We start from the raw sequence: 23228 nt of genomic DNA on the forward strand, positions 1-23228 counted from the left end.
AAATGTGCCGGCCGTAATTCCTGGACCACACGCACCTATGACATTAGTATTGATTCAGCACCTTGCAGATTGTAATAAATGTGCTTTATCCCAAAAAATTTGTACCATTAGGACAATTACATAACTAGCAATTCCCACCAGTTATACAGGGCTCTCGTGACCTCCTCCTACTGCTGCTTTCACTCTGGAGGACCCACCATGCCTGTGCATTACACAGCCGCCTCACTGCTTTCAATGGGAACCGTGTAAAACCTCATGTCACCTGTAGGGGCAGTGCATGGAAACGGAATACTTGCTGCACAGAGACCTCAATACTAGGCCGGAGAGCTGACACTCGTATTGGCCCCTCAATACATAGACTTGGGTGGTGTGTGTTGTTTTTTTTGTTTTGTTTTTTATAATTAGCATTGCAGACATGCTTACAGCGACTATTATGTGACTCCAGGTTATCTGGCTTAAACGTCAGGTGAATTACCCACAGTGCACCTGGTTCAGGGCACTGTGACCTGAATATCCTGATGTTTAATAACTGAAGGGGCGGCCCGCAGCGCTCAGAGTCTGGCAGTCTGCCCCTGACATGCTATGCAGATGTCTGCTACAGCGGTGATCATGTGTATAGAGCTATGCCTCTGTAAACGCCACAGGGGTCGCCATGCTCCGATTATATGCACGGTGTACCTATCCTGCTCGGTTATGTTTATCTGTTTTGTGTGTGTGGGAAATAAAGCCACTTTTGATCAGTTTTCCCCTCTGAGGTCTCCATCTCTAACTGTCCACTCGTCCTGAGGTAGTGAGTGGAGACTAGCTGCTCCGATGTCTCCTATACACAGCACACAGAGAGAAGAGGAGATCCTGGAGCAGCATGGAGGACATTATACAGCTACTGTAGTGTAGCTGTGGATCTAGCACAGGGGTGAGACGGTGAAACATTTGATAGAAGCAGTGTCACTCTGTTTCTCTGCCCTTCTCTCTCTCTCTCTCTCTCTATGGTTGCCCACCTTCCATAGACATCTATGTGCAGAAGCTGTAATCTGATCCCTCAGTCTACAATTCACACGGAAAAATCAGCGGCAGAAAAATCAGTAGCAGATTAGTAGCAAATTTCTAATTTGGTGGAAGTCTAATAGGCGGTTTTACAGGAGTATTAGAAAAGTTTTTGGTTGAGGTTTCTCTGACTTCTGTGAAATCCTCAATCAGCATGTCACTTCTCAAGCGTTTTCCAAATCGGCTCCTGAAAAAACCCTCTATCATTTTACACTGTGTGCACGGCGGAGTTTTTAACATTTAAAGGGATATTCCCATCTTGGACCTTGAGGGCATATCGCTAGGAAATGCCCCCAATATCTGATAGGTGGGGGTCCCACCTCCGGGACACGCACCTATCTTTAGAACGGAGTCCGCAAAGTGTCAGAGGGAACACTGCGCATGCGCGGCCGCCCTCCATTCATTTCTATGGGAGGGCTGAAAATAGCCGAGCGCTGGCTCAGTTATTTCTGTGAGCCCCATAGAAGTGTATGGAGTGGTGGCTGCTCTTTCCATTCATTTCAATGGGATTTCCAAAAATTGCTCAGCTATTTTCGGCAATCCCATAGAAATGAATGGAGGGCGGCTGCCCAAACACGGTGCACCCTCTGTCACATTGCGGGCTCTGTTCTAAGGATAGGGTTGGGTCCCAGAGCTGGGATCCACACCTACCAGACATTGGGAGCATACTCCTTTAAAAAGGGCATCTGTCAGCAGTTATGTACCTATGACACTGGCTGACCTGTTACATGTGCGCTTGGCAGCTGAAGGCATCTGTGTTGGTCCCATGTTCATATGTTCCTGAAATTATGTTGTAGTATATGCAAATGAGCCTCTAGGAGCAACGGGGGCGTTGCCTTTACACCTAGAGGCTCAGCTCTCTTTGCAACTGCAGCGCCCCCTGCACTTTGATGGTCAGGACCAGGCAGTGAAAACTTCATCATGTCTGCCTGGCCCTGTCAATCAAGGTGCAGAGGGAGCGGCAATTGTAGAGAGGGCAGAGCCTCTAGGTGCAATGATAACGCCCCCGTTGCTCCTAGAGGCACGTTTGCATATATTATATTAAATCATTTTTCTCAGCAGTGCGGGCACATACGAACATGGGACCAACATGACTTCAGCTGCCAAGCGCACATGTAACAAGTAAGCCAGTTTCATAGGTACAAAACTGCTGACAGATGCTCTTTAAAGTCAATGGGGAAATTGTTAGTGAGTTTTCCTGCTGAAAGTGTTAGATTTTAGCCGTGTGAGCATACCCTTAGTGAGCTGATAATCTGTCCCTGCCTTTCCAAAGATGGATTTTACCAGTGAATTAGGAGTGAGTGATAAGTGCAGGAGACAGACAAGCAAGAGAGGAGTATGATAAGTGGAGAAAGAAGCATTTTTCTGTGATAAGATATATTACAAAGTTTCTTTTCTTTTCTGGTACTATTGATTTATCTACAAATTTCTCCTTCAAAGAGCTGTAACGTCTGTGTATATATGGACCTGTAGGTATGTTCTAGGGACCAAGCTTTTAAGGAGGAGGGGAAGTCAAAATTCCAGCATAGCAGAGGTGTCGTTTTACCATTGATACTAGACTGGGATAAGAACTGGATAGTCTCTGCTAGAAACATATTAGGGAATTGCTATTTAAGCAGTACATTAAAATAGATGTATCTGAAGCCCTTTGACATGGTGAGCCTGGGGACTTCTGATACTGTAATGACTGATTTGATTTGTGTGCCTCGCCCTCATTCTGATGCGGAGATCTCCACGTCAATGCATGTGATCACACACCATATGTGTTTACTTCGTGAGTTGGACTGAGACCGGAGCACTTCTTCACACGACTGGATCCTGCTCCTTCTGCACGGAGGTCTTTTTTTAGGTTCCTTATAAATAGACTGATGTAAAGGTGTGCGGAGCATATGTTCTAATCTGAGAAGCAGTCTGCGAGAATCAGGCAATGGGGTCTGGAGCCGCAGAAAAAGAAGCTGCGAGGGGAATTACGGTGTCCTACTTACTGGATTGTCAGCAGGATCAACCCTATCAATCCTGGTAGGGTTGATCCTGCTGATTAAAACCATATCTTTCTTTCCCCGATCCATTGCTGCGTTTAGGAATTATTTTTTTTTTTTTTACTTAGCAAATTAGGCCTTCAAGGGCAGGCTCTGTCCACTTGGCGCACCTTTGCTGCTCCTCTCTGCTTCCCTGGACACTCCCCTCTCCATTTGATTGACAGGGTCAAGCTTCTGATTTATCTTGTCTGGCCCTGTATCCCCATGCCTGTGCCAGTCAGTTAATCCTCAGCGCATGCGCTGTAGTCTGCTTTGCAGCAGGGCCAGGACCATAAGATGCGCTGCGCATGCCCCAAGGATAAACTGAATGGAGTTACGGGCCAGGTGAGATCAGTCATGTGGAAGCAGGGGGGCTGATGGAAGTAGTGAGGAGAAGCTAAAGTGCACCGAGTGGCTACATCCTGCCTTGGGTGCACTTAAAGGGGTTGTGTCAACTGGAACTTTGATGAAGTCAGATGCAGGGGCCTCCTCTGAGACCCACATTTATCTTTAAAACGGGACCCTAAAAGCTAGGAAACTGCACTGTACATGCACAGTGTGCTGTGCTCCATTCATTTCTGTGGGAGTTCCTAAAGAAGCCAAGCAAGCGAGCTCAGCTATTTTCGTAAGTCCCGTAGAAATGAATGGAGAGCGAGCGCGGCTACCACTCTATTCACTTCTATGGGACTGCCAGAAATAGCCGGCCATAGAAATGGAAGGATGGTCGCTGCACAAGCACGACTGCTCTCCGCTCACTTTGGGGCTCCCAATTCAGGGTTGATCCTGCTGAAAGATGCACTTTTAAAGAGGCTTTTATCACCTGTATGATCACCAGGGGTCCGACCACTGGGACCTGAACACAGATCGTGAGACCTGGGATCCCTGAGTCCCCTGTGTGAATGAAGTGCTGGTGTCCATACGTGACCATGCTGCATTCATGTCTTAGGGACTGTACTCGGGGGACCTCCAGCTTTGTGATCGCCCGGGGGCCCCTGTGGTCATACATTTATCACCTATCCTTTAACCCCTTCAGTTATCAAAAATATTCTGATGAATCTTTCTGTAGGATGGCAAGCACTTTCCCAATGTTCCATGCTTATCAGCACTGTAGGAAGGACCTCTGTTCATCCTGCTCTTCCTGGTTCATAAATAAAATACCAAAAATTAACTATGCAGGCAGAAGAGATTGCAGTAGGGGGCGACTTTAAATTTGCCATGAAATTTGTCATTTTGTGTGTCTGGGATGCTGGGGGACAACCCCTATAGGTACTATAATGGCTGCCATTAAAGGGGTATTCTTATCTCTTAATGTTATAGATAACATGGAGCAAAACATTCTGATTCATAAGTGTCTGTCCTAGCGCTGTGCCTATCGCTGCCTATAGTAGAAACCCAAATCCAACATCTCTATTGTGCAGTTCCTCTGTTATTCCTCCTGGAAATATATGACAGAGGCCGCATTCACACATACGTGGATTTTCACGGACTACGGTCCGTGAAAACTAGGCCTGCTGAGTGCACGTGCAAGCAGCGTCATTGGTTGCTCTTCGTGCCGCCGCTGTACAGTAATACACTTGTATAGATCATACGAGTGTATTACCGTACAGCGGCGGCGGCGGCACGAAGTGCATGGCGTCATAGCAACCAATGACGCCGGGCGCTCGTGCACTCGGCAGGCCAGGTTTTCACAGGACCGCGCTTTAGGAGCTGATGGAGGCTCGGCTTCATACTATACATACAGGGCCTATGAAGGAGCGTTGACCTCTTATATTTTTACTGTGTATAAAACCTATATACTCACAAACTGGAAATAAGACGCATTGAGAAATCGGCACAAATTACGCAATCATTTTATATTTAACATGAAAGTTACAAAACAGACGTCAAATTATCGAGTCATTTCCGTAAGGGAGAAAAATGTGATAAAAGAAACTTTTTGAACCCCATTTGGTACTGGTCTGAGAACTCTGTAATCTGGAGCCTCTGACTTATTGAGCTTGTAAATGCAGATGGTGTTAAAGGGCATCTGTCAGCAGTTTTGTACCTATGACACTGGCTGACCTGTTACATGTTCGCTTGGCAGCTGAAGATCATCTGTGTTGGTCCCATATTCATATGTGCCCGCATTGCTGAGAAAAATGATGTTTTAATATATGCAAATGAGCCTCTAGGTGCAACGGGGGCGTTACCGTTACACCTAGAGGCTCCACTTTCTCTGTAACTGCCGCCCCCTCTGCACTTTGATTGACATGGCTAGGTGAAAACATTATCTCCCCTGGCCCTGTAAGATGCTCTTTAAGGAGCACTTGGCAGCAGGATCAACCCCATCAAGCCGGGCATTCTGCCTGGTAGGGTTGATCCCGCTGATTAAAATGTTACCCATCTTGTGACAATCAGTTGCAGCGTCACTGAGAAAAATTATTTATGTAAATGAAGTAATCAGTGCACCAGGGGGAGTGGCCTAGCCTCTCGGTGCACCTGTTTTCCATTGTTGGCCACGCCCCTTGGGGCACTGAAGCCTTCACTTGCATAAAAGATTAATGGGGTCATTTATCAAACTGGTGTAAAGTAGAACTGGCTAGTTGCCCGTAGCAACCAATCAGATTCCACCTTTCATTTTCCAAAGGAGCTGTGAAAAATGAAAGGTGGAATCTGATTGGTTGCTATGGGCAACTGAGCCAGTTCTACTTTACACCAGTTTGATAAATGACCCGATTTTCACAAGACCGGTATCGTTTTAATCAGCAGTATCAACCCTACCGGACAATAGATCTGGTTTGATCCTGCTGGCAGGTGCTCTTTTTAAATGGGTTTTCTAGGATTATAAAAGTGGGTTTTCTTCCAAAAACGGAAACGCGCCTGTCTGTAGGTTGTATCTGGAGAAACACAGCTGCTTTCTGCCAAAACGCAGTGCGGTATTGCACCTGTGGACTGGTGCAGCGCTGTTTTTGGAAGAAATCCATGTTTTTTCTAATCCTGGACCACTGCAGTCAAATGGAGATTTCTATTAAGGACAGCTCCAGTGCAGTCCAGTTTGCATGGGGCCGAGCTGCAATACCAGACACGGCCTAGGGACAAGAGTGGCGCTGTTTTTGGAAGAAAATCTTATGCGTTTCTGATCCCGTACAAGGAAGTCTCTGCCTGGATATGTTGTGCCCTTATCCCCAGCGTTCAGAAAGTTGAGATATTTCTGCAGGTTTGAACAACAGGACATTTACTTATGCAAATGTCTTCCATCTGGCAGGGCGATAATTGACATTGATTGGTTGCACCAGCTCTGCGGTCATGAATATGAAGACGCCTGGTTTTTACGGAGCCGTATTTTATTCTCATCGATAAATAAGTGGAGTTTATTGCACCTAAAATTACATGGGAAACCGTACCTAGATTTTATGACTCTACTGCTGGGTGTGTCCGAAATTTTTGTATGACGGCCGGCGCGCACAGATTTATAGGCGAATTATCCTGAGATCACAATAAAACGTTCCGCATTGGACAAATGTTCCTTTGTATTATTTAATCGGCCTCTTTAAGGAGACAGTCAGTGAGTAGGTACCTGATGATGTCCACTTAGATTCTCACTATAGTTGTTGACTGCCAAGAGATCTACTGAAGTGATGTCCTCTTTAGATTAGCCCTACTGTGTGCCACTTATAATGCTGGTGTGGTACATGGGCATGTGGGCCCCCCCCCCCCTCCCTTGGACACCTGGGCCTCCTGGGGTATCTGGCCAAGTTGATCCACACCCTAAAGTGGTGTGGCTGTGGGATGTGGCTTAACACAGGGTCGCTATCATACTGTAGCTCCCAATATTAGCCATATTAATGCCCCCATTAGTGCTGCCCAGAATTAATAATGCCCCCAGTAATAGTAATGCCCCCATCAGTGCCCCCAGTGAGATTAATTAGTGCCCCACAGTAAAAATGCCCCCATTAGTGCCCCCAGGAAGAATAATGCCCATATTTGTGCACCCCAGAAACAAGAATACCCCCATTAGTGTCCCCCAGGAAGATTAATGCCCTCATTAGTGCCCCCGCAGGAATAATGCCCCACATTACAGCCCCCCAGTTAAAATAATTCCCCCATTACTGCCCCCAATTAAAATATGCCCCCCATTAGTGCCCCCAGTTACAATAATGCCACCATTAGTTCCCTCTTCTCTGTTTCTGCAAAAAAAAAAAAAAAAACACCCACCTCCTCCATTTGCTCGCGCTGCGGTGAACACCCCCTGCTGACTGGAAGCTCAGGACAGGACCTGCGCTCCAGCATGAGGACATCTCGCAGGTCCTGTCCTCCAGTCTGCAGCGGGAGCAAATGAAGGTGATTTTTTATTTATTTATTTTATCATCATTATTATTATTATTATTATTAACACCGGGGGAGGGGGGAATCATATGTTCTATTTCGACTGTCCCCAAGCCTTCTTTGGGCCCCTGAAGACATGAGCTTGTTCCAGTTTGGTCTTGACGCCGATTTACTGGGTAATGAGGACCTGTACTGGGGGCGTGGCCTCTCCACAGCAACTGGGAAATGGAAAATGGGCTGTAGGCCCCAGCTTGGGCTGTATTCACGCATTCCATCTGGATTTCTCATGTATGTTACGACCCATGGTGGGTTTCCTTGACCCAAATACACAGCATCATAGGGATCTCTGAAGCTGTGGGTTTGGGTCAGTATAAAGGCAGATGGACGTGTGTACATGGCCCACAGAGTGTGGTGGCGTCAAGCAGCCCCTATATCTCTGTAGGGTACAGGGGGTTGGAGAAATGTGGCTATGGTGTGTGACAACCCTTGTGGCTGATGGGAACCATTAGTGGTTGTCGCCCAACATTGGTTTACTGTTGGCCTACATCAGGGATCAGCACCCTCTGGCAATCCAGCTGTTCTGAAACTACAACTCCCAGAATCCTCCTTTCACTTCTATGGGAGTTACAAGAACAGCCAAGAAAGTGTGCATTCTAGGAGTTATAGTTTCAAAGCAGCTGGAGTGACGAAGGTTGCTGATCCCCGGCCTACATGTTAGCTGATGAACTTCTAGGCCCATCGTATCCTGGGTAGGTTCAGTGATGACAAGTCTCCTCAAAGTGAGGGGCGTAGAGGATATTGTCTCCACCTCACCCCGCCAAATGCAGGAATGCTCATGTATTGTGAATCAGTGACGTTCTGGACAGCAGTGAGTTAAGCAGAGGCAGCGGAGGGGCTCTGGGCCAAAACTGGCAAAAACCAGGTCAGCACTTTCTGTTTGGTTTCATGAGATGTGGGGGGAGGACTGTGCGGAAACTGATACTCATTATAGATGCCTCTCGGGACAATTAAAGGGACATGTCTGATGGATTTGTAATATTTGTCTTCATTCATGAACATCGCCTAGTTGGATGGCAGTATGACAACGCAGCCATTGTGGTCCAATGCAACAACGATATGAGGTATGATAACATAGCCATCAAGGCCCAACACAATGACCATATGAGGTATGACAGTGCAGCCATCGTGGTCCACTGCAGTGACCACGTGAGGTATGATAACTCGGCCATCGTGGATCAACATAACAACCATATGAGGTGTGACAACACAGCCATCGTGGCCTAACGCAGAGGCCATATGAGGCATAACAACATAGCCATCATGGCACAGCACAGAGACCGTATGAGGCATGGCAACATAGCAATCATGGCACAGCACAGAGACCGTATGAGGCATGACAACATAGCCATCATGGCACAGCACAGAGACCGTATGAGGCATGACAACATAGCCATCATGGCACAGCACAGAGACCGTATGAGGCATGGCAACATAGCAATCATGGCACAGCACAGAGACCGTATGAGGCATGACAACATAGCCATCATGGCACAGCACAGAGACCGTATGAGGCATGGCAACATAACCATCATGGCACAGCACGGAGAACGTATGAGGCATGGCAACATAGCCATCATGGCACAGCTCAGAGACCGTATGAGGCATGACATCATGGCACAGCACAGAGACCATATGAGGTATGACAGTAGAGCCACTGTAGCCCAATGCAACCCACCATATGAGGTATGACAACACAACCATTGTGGCCCAATGCAGAAGTCATGTGAGGTATGACAATGCAGTCATTATGGCTCAATACAGTAATAATATGAGGTGTGATAACACAGCCATCGTGATCCTATGTAACAATCATGAGGTATGACAATGCAGCCATCGTGGTCCAACGCATCCACTATATCATGTATGACAGCCAACATCGTGGCTCATCTCAACGACGATGAGGTATGACCACAGCCATCATGACCCTTTACGTTGTACTGCAGTCCATAAACAGGTGCATCCCAACTGCAACTTTATGACCTCTACCGCAGCATAGCCTTCACCTGATCGTGCAGTGATATGGCCGTCAATATCATGTCAATGACACCTGCTGCGCTTTTCATGCAAAAACTGTTCCAAGAAAGGACATGTTGTTGTTTTTTCCCCTGTGCCACGGTTTTATGAACCACGCATGGAAAAAATCCACTTTGGTGGATTTCCCATAGAAAACATGATTTGTGAACATATCCTAAAAACATGGATATCTCCTACCCTCCAAAATATAGCTTCTTGCTACTTTTCTCACTTTCTACTTCAATGGATGGTGGCACATAGACTACTCCTTCAATGTGCTGGGGTCTAGCATGATCTTCATCTATGGATGAAGGACCAGAAGGGTTGCCACCATTGCTGGTGACCAGTCATGGATGGTGAATGACCACCTGTTCTTCAATGCATATGATCCTTCGATAACGCTCCCCTAAGTTATATTGACATTCGGGAAGAATTATGACATCGATCCTATCTGGTCTACAAGACCGAGAAACTGAAGTGATGACACCATCGCAGGTGAGTAGTGGAAGGTAAAACATCTACCTGGTCTTGAATGTCCTGGCTGGTCTACAGGCAATTTTTCCATCTTCTATAGAGAAGGGGTTGCTGCCACCACGTGACATTTGGAATGGCTTCTTAGCTTGTCTCCTTCAGACCATTCATGACCAGATATGGCCAACATTTATCAAAAATTTTTGGATTGCACCATTTGAATGGTCTTACATATATGTATATGGCCACGAGGCTCTGAGGTTCAGTAGGGTGACATGACCCGAAATGTGCGGCACATCGAGGGTAGGTGGGTGGGTAGGTTGGTGGTATAAAGAGTTAATGGCGGCAGCTGAAAGTGACATCGACACAGTTTCGTGAAGGCCTCAAAGTACATTAGCTTTTTAACCTTGTCGGATGGAGACAAAATGGGACTGAGAAGAGCAGCGCTAATATGTACATTTAAGTCAGCCTGACCCATCGCAGATAAAATATTTCTCTTTCTCTCTGTGCAAATGTAAAATTATATACTGATTGAATTCTTTTTATGGCTATTAAAATTCAGTTTTGCCCAAGGGTTTTTCCGAAGTCACAGGGACGGTGCCATTAGCATCTGGTTTTCTGCTGCAACGCTGAAACGATAATGCTAAATTGCTACAGCCACTTAGTAAGATATACGGGAGGCGCGCATAAAACAAAAGCGCTTGCTTACCCCACGTAACACCTTCCACGGCATTGTTAATATGTGATTCATAGCCACGGATCGGCTTCATGTGTATTTAGCATAAGCGTGCGCGGCACAGTGACGGGCGGCGGTGGGCAGGCACCAGGCTTTGTAGTTTTTTTTTTGGGGGGGGGGGGGGATTATAGAAATGCAGTTTTAATGATGCTTGAAATGTGAAGAGGTTTAGAAGAATACTCCAAATACGTGTAAAAACACCGGACCACCCAGTGCTTTTGTACAGTCATGTAAAGGAAATACGTCCATTAAGATTACGAGGTGTCGTCTGCGGTAAGCTCAAATCCAGTAGTGCGGTGATAAAAAATATAACTTGAATATCAGATTTTTTTTTTTTTTTAATTTGCTGGTCTTGTGCTCAGTGTCGCCTTCTGCTTGAATCGGGGACTTTCAAGGAGTTTTCCCAACTTATGATGGCCACATATTTCCCATGTAGCGGTCTTGGAAAGGTGGTATTGCATGGTGACCATACATTTGGGTGGGTTGCTCAGACAGCTGACGGTGTTCTTTCGAAGCCTCCATAGATGGTGAGCAGAGCAGTGCCCTAATAATTAGCCGTAAAAGAGCCAGATACACAGCGCTATACGGCATCCAGGGCTTGAACAGTGAAGGTTATATCTCTGGTGGTCTAGAGTAGTTATATGTGTAGAAGAAAAAATTTTGGAGGGTTAGTCCGATCTTAAGGAAAAAAACAACAACCAAAAGATAGGAAAAACTAGAGGCGCCAGTGGATAAGGAGAAATCGGTGGTATATTGGCGATGGATCGATAGCTCCAGGTAAAGGAAATGAGTTGTTGGTACAGATTGTAGAGGGATAGGCAGCTAATGGGATAGCAGTCAGCGTGTATGACAGATGAGCGAGAAGCAGAATGTTTGTGTCAAATGGGTTCAGAGATGAACCCAGGTGGCAAAAAACTATTTTGTGTCCCATATAGTCAACGCCTAGAGTGGAAAAAACTGTGCAACAGAGGCTGATATAGTAAAGGTCCCAATTCTACACCAAAGTTAGTGATCCCCACTTATTAACGTATATTGGAGATGCACAGACGGTGGGCTGTAGTAGGGGCAATGGCCGTCCCGTAGGTGGATAAAGAGAGACAGTGGGACTGATGTTACCTTGCAAGTGACTAGAGCGCAATGGAGAACATTCAAATATCATAGAAAACAAAAAATAAAAAGTATGAACTTCTTTTTTGGAAATATGAGCTTTTACTCACTTCACAGGGGGGTGGTTCCCTGGATAAACTGAAGACACCAGGAAACCTCTTAGCCAGAATCGCTTGTAGGATAGTGGAAGTTGAAGGCAGCCACAACGGCAAGAGCTTCTGTTCAAACTCTTTATTAGTAGTATATCCGGCTCAACGCGTTTCGGGGGGAATTCAGAACAACCCCTTTTATCAGGAGCAACATACAGGAGAATACTAGAGTAGTGAAAAGGTTAAGGTCTGGATCACTTATGGTCTAAGGCAGTGAATGGGTTAATGTCACTATACCTGGTGGTGGTATATGGCCGTGGAAGGGTTTAGGTCAGACTGGATTAGTGAAGGGGTTAAGGACTGTTCCTGGCGATCTAGGGCAGTGAAAGGGCTAATGATAGGTGTAGAGTGGCGGATGGGTTGATTGATGGCTTACATTGTGGTGAAGGGGTTAAAGTAAGGAACCCCGGTGGCATAGGAAAGTCAAATAACTACATTTAAGTCCCTGTTGGGGAGCAGTTTTTAAGATAAGGAACCATGAGGTTGGGGACGTCGGTCCTGTTAACCCCATGGTTTTAAGTGACTTGCATTAACCCATCCTTTCCCACAGGCAGAGGCTGGATGTGTTGCTCATCTGTACATATGGACTGTTGTGTGATGCAGTTTATTGCTGTGAAATATTGGTCATTGGTGCTTTATGTATATAGGCTCAGGCTTTGTAACATATAGTTAGTAAGAGAGTGTTATATTGTGGTTTACTCTTCTGTTCGTATAATATGACCTCCAAAGGGTTAATACCTATACTGCAATAGGCACAGTTTAATCCATCCATCCATCATATGACCTTTATTATATAGAGGGTGTTTCCATGTTGATGTGTGCAGGACCTTTGGTCACATGAGCATCCTAGCAGGTCCTCAAGTCTATAATGTGCTGCTTATAAATAGCAGTATTTTGGCCTCCCCAGAGAGATTGGTTATGTTACTCCATGATGTCCATCTCTATGGGGGAAGGGGGGGGGGGGTCAGGTCCCTGGCATGTGCCTGCTGTGGGAAAGCTTAAAGGTAATGGCTCTGTGAAGCCGCAGAGGTAGGTCAGTCAGCCAAGTATCTCTGCCTGAAGAGTTCTGCAATCTTGATGATGAAGGGTATAGATGAAGCGAGAGAGTTGCAGTGGTGCCAAGCCTGGGGAGAGCAACTGAGAAGAAGAAGTCCCAGTGGAGAGGTAGAGGTCAGTGGCGTAGATACTAATTGCGGTGCAGTAGGGGGTAGTGGCACCTAGCCAGTGGGACGTACGCCCTGGCTCCTGCAACATCCTAGCGCAGATAGAAAAGTCAAGACAGCAGGAGCTACTGAGATAGGACCCTGAGTGTATCAAGACTGAGCGGGTGTTAGTTCTAAGAGGGTGTTAAAATGCCATGACTGAAAGGAAGCCACTGCATGTCATCCGGCTGCTGTAATGGTAAAGTGCTGAATCTTCCTGTGAAAAGACTGAAATGCACTGAGTAAAGTTATCTGTTCTGCACAAGCCGTCTAGTGACTTATCCTCCTGAGTGAAGACCTGTACCCCTTAGTGGTAAATGGCAAACTTCCATACCATGTGGTTGGTACAAGTGGAAGGATTAATGCTTCATACCTAGGTTCCTGTGGTTATTTGTATCTCCAGGCTGTGGCGATATTCTGGCTTATAGCTTCCATTTTCCTCCCAGCACTGATCAGAGGTGAGGGCATGGAGGAATAGAGAGGACTGTGCAGCTGTTGGCTGCACGGTTCTCTCTATGATCTGGTGAAGAAACGTTTGTGTTCTGTCCCAGCATTGTGGGGGAGCTTTGCATAGGGGCAGACTTTCCATAGGTTATGATATCTCCTGTGGGAGGATGGTTTTAACCATGTAGGGTTGGGTGCTTCTTTAGTTTTTCTGCCAGGCAGGGCCCACAACAGTGAGCTCAGGCTAATAGATGGATAGACATAGAGGCAAGAGTTGTCTTGTTAAGCTGTGCCTTTAAAGGGAACCTGTCATCAACTTTATGCTGCCCATACTAACGGCAGTATAAAGTAGAGACAGGTGAGTGGATTTCAGCGGTCGGTCATTTAAAAGTTAAAAGTAAGTAGTTGCCGAGAACCAACATCACAATCATTGCAGACTGGGCCTGGAAAAGAGTCCCGGCCACCTGAGAAGAGTCCTGGTTATTCATATATTCCTGCTCTCCTGCTGATGACTGACAGTCTTCTACCTAGTTTTCTCCCTTTCTCTCTAGGAGACAACAGATGGGCGAGAGAGCAGGAGATTATGAATAACCAGGACTCTTCTCAGGTAGATTTGACTCTTTTCCAGGCCTGGGCTGCAATGATTATGATGCTGGTTCTCAGCAACCACTTACTTTTAGCTCATGGGTGACACATCGCTGACATCAGCATTTCTGTCACTATTTTATGCTGCCCTCAGTGAGGTCACCATAACGTTGATGACAGGTTCCCTTTAAATGAATGCAAAGAAGACTGGTAGGAGAACATCAAATTTTAAAGGAGTTGTCCCATCTAGAAGGCCTTCTTCTTTTATTTATTTTTATTATTTTTTTAAATAAATACGCACCGGACTTGCGCCAACCTGTATGGTTTTCACACTAGGCACTGTACAGTCATATGATGTGGAAATAACTGTCTCATTGCTTTATAGAGGCTAAGCTAATAGAAACCAGCAGAATTAAGAATGGCGCTCTGGATTTGCCGATCATATCTTATAGCCACATAAGTTAATGCCAGATTTCAACAGAGGCTGCAAGACGTTTCAAAAACGCCAAACCTGATCTTTTCCTGGTAGACCCATATCCGGCATCTGTTCCTGGGGACATAACAATAGGGGGTGCCCTGAAGCTATAATTACATAAACCTGGACACTCCCTTTAACTCCATGTAGGGACCCATCCCCATGAATGCATCCTAAACCATGTTGTCTCCATTGTCTCAATCAATATCAGAATATTTGAGGGCCGGCCATTTCTTCGTGGTAATGACGATTTCCTGGATGAATGGAAATCTCCTGCGGCTTTTGTATTCCTGCCAAGAGAGAAAAAAAATTCTGCTGTTCCCGATGTAAAATTTTCTTTGTTTTGAGGTAAGGGGATCAATGGGACGGCTGTATGTCAGAGCGCACATCTGAGCCGGCAGAATTTATTAGGGATCATAAAATATACACTGAGATTTTTCCCTCTCTGCATCTCTTAAATTTGAAGGGATTTATAAAGTCGGGACTTAACCTCACAAGTCGTAAACTCCGGCATAAGTGAAGATAAAATTAGCTAATGAAATCGACCCCTCGTGGAAGCCTCTTTATGGCGATTTATGTGTATTAGTTTAGGTCACGTGCTTCGGTGGGAAATCTCCAGCTCAGTGCGCCCGCGCCAAATGCAGTGGTTTGCAAACAAGAGTTAATGGAGTGTCCTCTCCTTTTAGAAGATGACTTTTTAAATAAATGTCCTGTAAAATCTTCTTCACCACCATGTTTTCTGTAATCTGACAAAACAGTGGTAGAAGATCAACGGGTAATAAGCACAAGTGCGGTGTATACAGCGAAGTCTGATAATTCAGCAACATTGGGACCAGGCGGGCTTCGCGATCATAGATTTGCTCAATGGTTGAAATTTAAGAAGTAAACAAGGAAAATAGAGTTCTAGATTGCTCACATGATTAAGGGGCATACATAGAGCATACTTGTACAAGTATTGGGAACGGCTATCCAGGAAGGTAGAAGTGGGGGCACATGCAGTGTGATGATGCCACTCCGGCACTACACATAATTCACGTAGCTCTCCAGGAGATGTTGGGAGTAGAGTTGAGCGAACACCTGGATGTTCGGGTTCGAGAAGTTCGGCCGAACATCCCGGAAATGTTCGGGTTCGGGATCCGAACCCGATCCGAACTTCGTCCCGAACCCGAACCCCATTGAAGTCAATGGGGACCCGAACTTTTCGGCACTAAAAAGGCTGTAAAACAGCCCAGGAAAGAGCTAGAGGGCTGCAAAAGGCAGCAACATGTAGGTAAATCCCCTGCAAACAAATGTGGATAGGGAAATGAATTAAAATAAAAATTAAATAAATAAAAATTAACCAAAATCAATTGGAGAGAGGTTCCATAGCAGAGAATCTGGCTTCCCGTCACCCACCACTGGAACAGTCCATTCTCAGATATTTAGGCCCCGGCACCCAGGCAGAGGAGAGAGGTCCCGTAACAGAGAATCTGTCTTCATGTCAGCAGAGAATTAGTCTGCATGTCATAGCAGAGAATGAGGCTTCACGTCAGCCACCACTGCAACAGTCCATTGGCATATATTTAGGCCCAGCACACACACAGGCAGAGGAGAGAGGTCCCGTAACAGAGAATCTGGCTTCATGTCAGCAGAGAATCAGTCTGCATGTCATAGCAGAGAATCAGGCTTCACGTCAGCCACCACTGCAACAGTCCATTGTCATAAATTTAGGCCCAGCACCCAGGCAGAGGAGAGAGGTCCCGTAACAGAGAATCTGGCTTCATGTCAGCAGAGAATCAGTCTTCATATCATAGCAGAGAATCAGGCTTCACGTCACCCACCACTGTAAGAGTCAATTTTCATAAATTTAGGCCCAGAACCCAGGCAGAGGAGAAAGGTCCCGTAACAGACAATCTGGCTTCATGTCAGCAGAGAATCAGTCTTCATATCATAGCAGAGAATCAGGCTTCACGTCACCCACCACTGTAAGAGTCAATTTTCATAAATTTAGGCCCAGAACCCAGGCAGAGGAGAAAGGTCCCGTAACAGACAATCTGGCTTCATGTCAGCAGAGAATCAGTCTTCATATCATAGCAGAGAATCAGGCTTCACGTCACCCACCACTGTAAGAGTCAATTTTCATAAATTTAGGCCCAGAACCCAGGCAGAGGAGAAAGGTCCCGTAACAGACAATCTGGCTTCATGTCAGCAGAGAATCAGTCTTCATATCATAGCAGAGAATCAGGCTTCACGTCACCCACCACTGTAAGAGTCAATTTTCATAAATTTAGGCCCAGAACCCAGGTAGAGGAGAAAGGTCCCGTAACAGACAATCTGGCTTCATGACAGCAGAGAATCAGTCTGCATGTCATAGCAGAGAATCAGGCTTCACGTCAGCCACCACTGCAACAGTCCATTGTCATAAATTTAGGCCCAGCACCCAGGCAGAGGAGAGAGGTCCCGTAACAGAGGATCTGGCTTCATGTCAGCAGAGAATCAGTCTGCATGTCATAGCAGAGAATGAGGCTTCACGTCAGCCACCACTGCAACAGTCCATTGGCATATATTTAGGCCCAGCACACACACAGGCAGAGGAGAGAGGTCCCGTAACAGACAATCTGGCTTCATGTCAGCAGAGAATTAGTCTGCATGTCATAGCAGAGAATGAGGCTTCACGTCACCCACCACTGCAACAGTCCATTGGCATATATTCAGGCCCAGCACCCAGGCAGAGGAGAGAGGTCCCGTAACAGAGGATCTGGCTTCATGTCAGCAGAGAATCAGTCTGCATGTCATAGCAGAGAATGAGGCTTCACGTCAGCCACCACTGCAACAGTCCATTGTCATAAATTTAGGCCCAGCACCCAGGCAGAGGAGAGAGGTCCCGTAAAAGAGGATCTGGCTTCATGTCAGCAGAGAATCAGTCTGCATGTCATAGCAGAGAATCAGGCTTCACGTCAGCCACCACTGCAACAGTCCATTGTCATAAATTTAGGCCCAGCACCCAGGCAGAGGAGAGAGGTCCCGTAAAAGAGGATCTGGCTTCATGTCAGCAGAGAATCAGTCTGCATGTCATAGCAGAGAATCAGGCTTCACGTCAGCCACCACTGCAACAGTCCATTGTCATAAATTTAGGCCCAGCACCCAGGCAGAGGAGAGAGGTCCCGTAAAAGAGGATCTGGCTTCATGTCAGCAGAGAATCAGTCTGCATGTCATAGCAGAGAATCAGGCTTCACGTCAGCCACCACTGCAACAGTCCATTGGCATATATTTAGGCCCAGCACACACACAGGCAGAGGAGAGAGGTCCCGTAACAGACAATCTGGCTTCATGTCAGCAGAGAATTAGTCTGCATGTCATAGCAGAGAATGAGGCTTCACGTCACCCACCACTGCAACAGTCCATTGGCATATATTCAGGCCCAGCACCCAGGCAGAGGAGAGAGGTCCCGTAACAGAGGATCTGGCTTCATGTCAGCAGAGAATCAGTCTGCATGTCATAGCAGAGAATGAGGCTTCACGTCAGCCACCACTGCAACAGTCCATTGTCATAAATTTAGGCCCAGCACCCAGGCAGAGGAGAGAGGTCCCGTAAAAGAGGATCTGGCTTCATGTCAGCAGAGAATCAGTCTGCATGTCATAGCAGAGAATCAGGCTTCACGTCAGCCACCACTGCAACAGTCCATTGTCATAAATTTAGGCCCAGCACCCAGGCAGAGGAGAGAGGTCCCGTAAAAGAGGATCTGGCTTCATGTCAGCAGAGAATCAGTCTGCATGTCATAGCAGAGAATCAGGCTTCACGTCAGCCACCACTGCAACAGTCCATTGTCATAAATTTAGGCCCAGCACCCAGGCAGAGGAGAGAGGTCCCGTAACAGAGGATCTGGCTTCATGTCAGCAGAGAATCAGTCTGCATGTCATAGCAGAGAATCAGGCTTCACGTCAGCCACCACTGCAACAGTCCATTGTCATAAATTTAGGCCCAGCACCCAGGCAGAGGAGAGAGGTCCCGTAACAGACAATCTGGCTTCATGTCAGCAGAGAATTAGTCTGCATGTCATAGCAGAGAATCAGGCTTCATGTCAGCCACCACTGCAACAGTCCATTGGCATATATTTAGGCCTAGCACACAGGCAGAGGAGAGGTTCATTCAACTTTGGGTAGCATCGCAATATAATGGTAAAATGAAAATAAAAATAGGATTGAATGAGGAAGTGGCCTGGAGTCCAATAATATATGGTTATGGGGAGGTAGTTAATGTCTAATCTGGACAAGGAACGGACAGGTCCTGTGGGATCCATGCCTGGTTCATTTTTATGAACGTCAGCTTGTCCACATTGGCTGTAGACAGGCGGCTGCGTTTGTCTGTAATGACGCCCCCTGCCGTGCTGAATACACGTTCAGACAAAACGCTGGCTGCCGGGCAGGCCAGCACCTCCAAGGCATAAAAGGCTAGCTCTGGCCACGTGGACAATTTAGAGACCCAGAAGTTGAATGGGGCCGAACCATCAGTCAGTACGTGGAGGGGTGTGCACACGTACTGTTCCACCATGTTAGTGAAATGTTGCCTCCTGCTAACACGTTGCGTATCAGGTGGTGGTGCAGTTAGCTGTGGCGTGTTGACAAAAGTTTTCCACATCTCTGCCATGCTAACCCTGCCCTCAGAGGAGCTGGCCGTGACACAGCTGCCTTGGCGACCTCTTGCTCCTCCTCTGCCTTGGCCTTGGGCTTCCACTTGTTCCCCTGTGACATTTGGGAATGCTCTCAGTAGCGCGTCTACCAACGTGCGCTTGTACTCGCGCATCTTCCTATCACGCTCCAGTGCAGGAAGTAAGGTGGGCACATTGTCTTTGTAGCGTGGATCCAGCAGGGTGGCAACCCAGTAGTCCGCACAGGTTAAAATGTGGGCAACTCTGCTGTCGTTGCGCAGGCACTGCAGCATGTAGTCGCTCATGTGTGCCAGGCTGCCCAGGGGTAAGGACAAGCTGTCCTCTGTGGGAGGCGTATCGTCATCGTCCTGCCTTTCCCCCCAGCCACGCACCAGTGATGGACCCGAGCTGCGTTGGGTGCCACCCCGCTGTGACCATGCTTCATCCTCATCCTCCTCCACCTCCTCCTCATCCTCGTCCTCCTCGTCCTCCAGTAGTGGGCCCTGGCTGGCCACATTTGTACCTGGCCTCTGCTGTTGCAAAAAACCTCCCTCTGAGTCACTTCGAAGAGACTGGCCTGAAAGTGCTAAAAATGACCCCTCTTCCTCATCCTCCTCCTCCTCCTCCTGGGCCACCTCCTGTTCCATCATCGCCCTAAGTGTTTTCTCAAGGAGACATAGAAGTGGTATTGTAACGCTGATAACGGTGTCATCGCCACTGGCCATGTTGGTGGAGTACTCGAAACAGCGCAACAGGGCACACAGGTCTCGCATGGAGGCCCAGTCATTGGTGGTGAAGTGGTGCTGTTCTGTAGTGCGACTGACCCGTGCGTGCTGCAGCTGAAACTCCACTATGGCCTGCTGCTGCTCGCACAGTCTGTCCAGCATGTGCAAGGTGGAGTTCCACCTGGTGGGCACGTCGCATATGAGGCGGTGAGCGGGAAGGCCGAAGTTACGCTGTAGCGCAGACAGGCGAGCAGCGGCAGGATGTGAACGCCGGAAGCGCGAACAGACGGCCCGCACTTTATGCAGCAGCTCTGACATGTCGGGGTAGTTGTGAATGAACTTCTGCACCACCAAATTCAGCACATGCGCCAAGCAAGGGATGTGCGTCAAATTGGCTAGTCCCAGAGCTGCAACGAGATTTCGCCCATTATCACACACCACCAGGCCGGGCTTGAGGCTCACCGGCAGCAACCACTCGTCGGTCTGTTGTTCAATACCCCGCCACAACTCCTGTGCGGTGTGGGGCCTGTCCCCCAAACATATGAGTTTCAGAATGGCCTGCTGACGTTTACCCCGGGCTGTGCTGAAGTTGGTGGTGAAGGTGTGTGGCTGACTGGATGAGCAGGTGGAAGAAGAGGAGGAGGAAGCCGAGAAGGAGGAGGTGGCAACAGGAGGCAAAGAATGTTGCCCTGCGATCCTTGGCGGCGGCAGGACGTGCGCCAAACAGCTCTCCGCCTGGGGCCCAGCTGCCACTACATTTACCCAGTGTGCAGTTAGGGAGATATAGCGTCCCTGGCCGTGCTTACTGGTCCACGTATCTGTGGTTAGGTGGACCTTGCTACAGATGGCGTTGCGCAGTGCACACTTGATTTTATCGGATACTTGGTTGTGCAGGGAAGGCACGGCTCTCTTGGAGAAGTAGTGCCGGCTGGGAACAACATACTGTGGGACAGCAAGCGACATGAGCTGTTTGAAGCTGTCTGTGTCCACCAGCCTAAATGACAGCATTTCATAGGCCAGTAGTTTAGAAATGCTGGCATTCAGGGCCAGGGATCGAGGGTGGCTAGGTGGGAATTTACGCTTTCTATCAAATGTTTGTGAGATGGAGAGCTGAACGCTGGCGTGTGACATGGTTGAGACGCTTGGTGACGGAGGTGGTGGTGGTGGTGTTGGTGGTACATCCCCTGTTTGCTGGGCGGCAGGTGCCAACGTTCCTCCAGAGGCGGAGGAAGAGGCCGAGGCGGCAGCAGCAGAATAGGCCGAGGCGGCAGCAGCAGAAGAGGTAGCAGGGGGAGCCTGAGTGACTTCCTTGGTTTTAAGGTGTTTACTCCACTGCAGTTCATGCTTTGCATGCAGGTGCCTGGTCATGCAGGTTGTGCTCAGGTTCAGAACGTTAATGCCTCGCTTCAGGCTCTGATGGCACAGCGTGCAAACCACTCGGGTCTTGTCGTCAGCACATTGTTTGAAGAAGTGCCATGCCAGGGAACTCCTTGAAGCTGCCTTTGGGGTGCTCGGTCCCAGATGGCGGCGGTCAGTAGCAGGCGGAGTCTCTTGGCGGCGGGTGTTCTGCTTTTGCCCACTGCTCCCTCTTTTGCTACGCTGTTGGCTCGGTCTCACCACTGCCTCTTCCTCCGAACTGTGAAAGTCAGTGGCACGACCTTCATTCCATGTGGGGTCTAGGACCTCATCGTCCCCTGCATCGTCTTCCACCCAGTCTTGATCCCTGACCTCCTGTTCAGTCTGCACACTGCAGAAAGACGCAGCAGTTGGCACCTGTGTTTCGTCATCATCAGAGACATGCTGAGGTGGTATTCCCATGTCCTCATCATCAGGAAACATAAGTGGTTGTGCGTCAGTGCATTCTATGTCTTTCACCGCTGGGGAAGGGCTAGGTGGATGCCCTTGGGAAACCCTGCCAGCGGAGTCTTCAAACAGCATAAGAGACTGCTGCATAACTTGAGGCTGAGACAGTTTCCCTGGTATGCATGGGGGTGATGTGACAGACTGATGGGGTTGGTTTTCAGGCGCCATCTGTGCGCTTTCTGCAGAAGACTGGGTGGGAGATAATGTGAACGTGCTGGATCCACTGTCGGCCACCCAATTGACTAATGCCTGTACCTGCTCAGGCCTTACCATCCTTAGAACGGCATTGGGCCCCACCATATATCGCTGTAAATTCTGGCGGCTACTGGGACCTGAGGTAGTTGGTACACTAGGACGTGTGGATGTGGCAGAACGGCCACGTCCTCTCCCAGCACCAGAGGGTCCACTAACACCACCACGACCATGTCCACGTCCGCGTCCCTTACTAGATGTTTTTCTCATTGTTATGGTTCACCACAACAACAAATATATTATTTGGCCCAATGTATTGTATTCAAATTCAGCGGGATATAAATTTGAGGCCTAGTATTTAGGCGCTGGGTGACCGGTATGGATTTAGTGACAGAATTAGACTTGGAAATGCACAGAAGCGTGTGTGTGAAGTTATTCTGAATGACCCAATGTGCACCTTGAATATTATATACCCTTTTAGGGATAGATTTCAAATAGCTCTGATATAGCAGGAACCACTAAATTATGAAATTGCTAAATTGGGAATTGTACTTCAACCCAGAACAAAAAATGTGCTTTGACGGACACTAAATATCTTGCCCAGCAACAACAGTACAGCGGTAACGAGAGATTTAGCGGGATATAAATTTGAGGCCTAGTATTTAGGCGCTGGGTCACCGGTATGGATTTAGTGACAGAATTAGACTTGGAAATGCACAGAAGCGTGTGTGTGAAGTTATTCTGAATGACCCTATGTGCACCTTCAATATTATATACCCTTTTAGGGATAGATTTCAAATAGCTCTGATATAGCAGAAACCACTAAATTATGAAATTGCTAAATTGGGAATTGTACTTCAACCCAGAACAAAAAATGTGCTTTGACGGACACTAAATATCTTGCCCAGCAACAACAGTACAGCGGTAACGAGAGATTTAGAGGGATTTAAATTTGAGGCCTAGTATTTAGGCGCTGGGTGACAGGTATGGGTTTAGTGACAGAATTAGACTTGGAAATACACAGTAGCGGGTGTGTGTGAAGTTATTCTGAATGACCCTATGTGCACCTTCAATATTATATACCCTTTTAGGGATAGATTTCAAATAGCTCTGATATAGCAGAAACCACTAAATTATGAAATTGCTAAATTGGGAATTGTACTTCAACCCAGAACAAAAAATGTGCTTTGACGGACACTAAATATCTTGCCC

General features: G+C 47.5%; 1 protein-coding gene across 3 annotated transcripts in view; it reads left to right on the forward strand.

Moving 5' to 3' along the window:
* Positions 1-23228, forward strand: part of NACC2 (NACC family member 2) — a 129269-nt gene that overhangs the window by 22245 nt on the left and 83796 nt on the right. The gene's annotated exons all lie outside the window — the stretch shown is intronic.

The sequence above is a fragment of the Bufo gargarizans genome, chromosome 9, assembly GCF_014858855.1.
Source record: "Bufo gargarizans isolate SCDJY-AF-19 chromosome 9, ASM1485885v1, whole genome shotgun sequence".
NCBI lineage: Eukaryota > Metazoa > Chordata > Amphibia > Anura > Bufonidae > Bufo > Bufo gargarizans.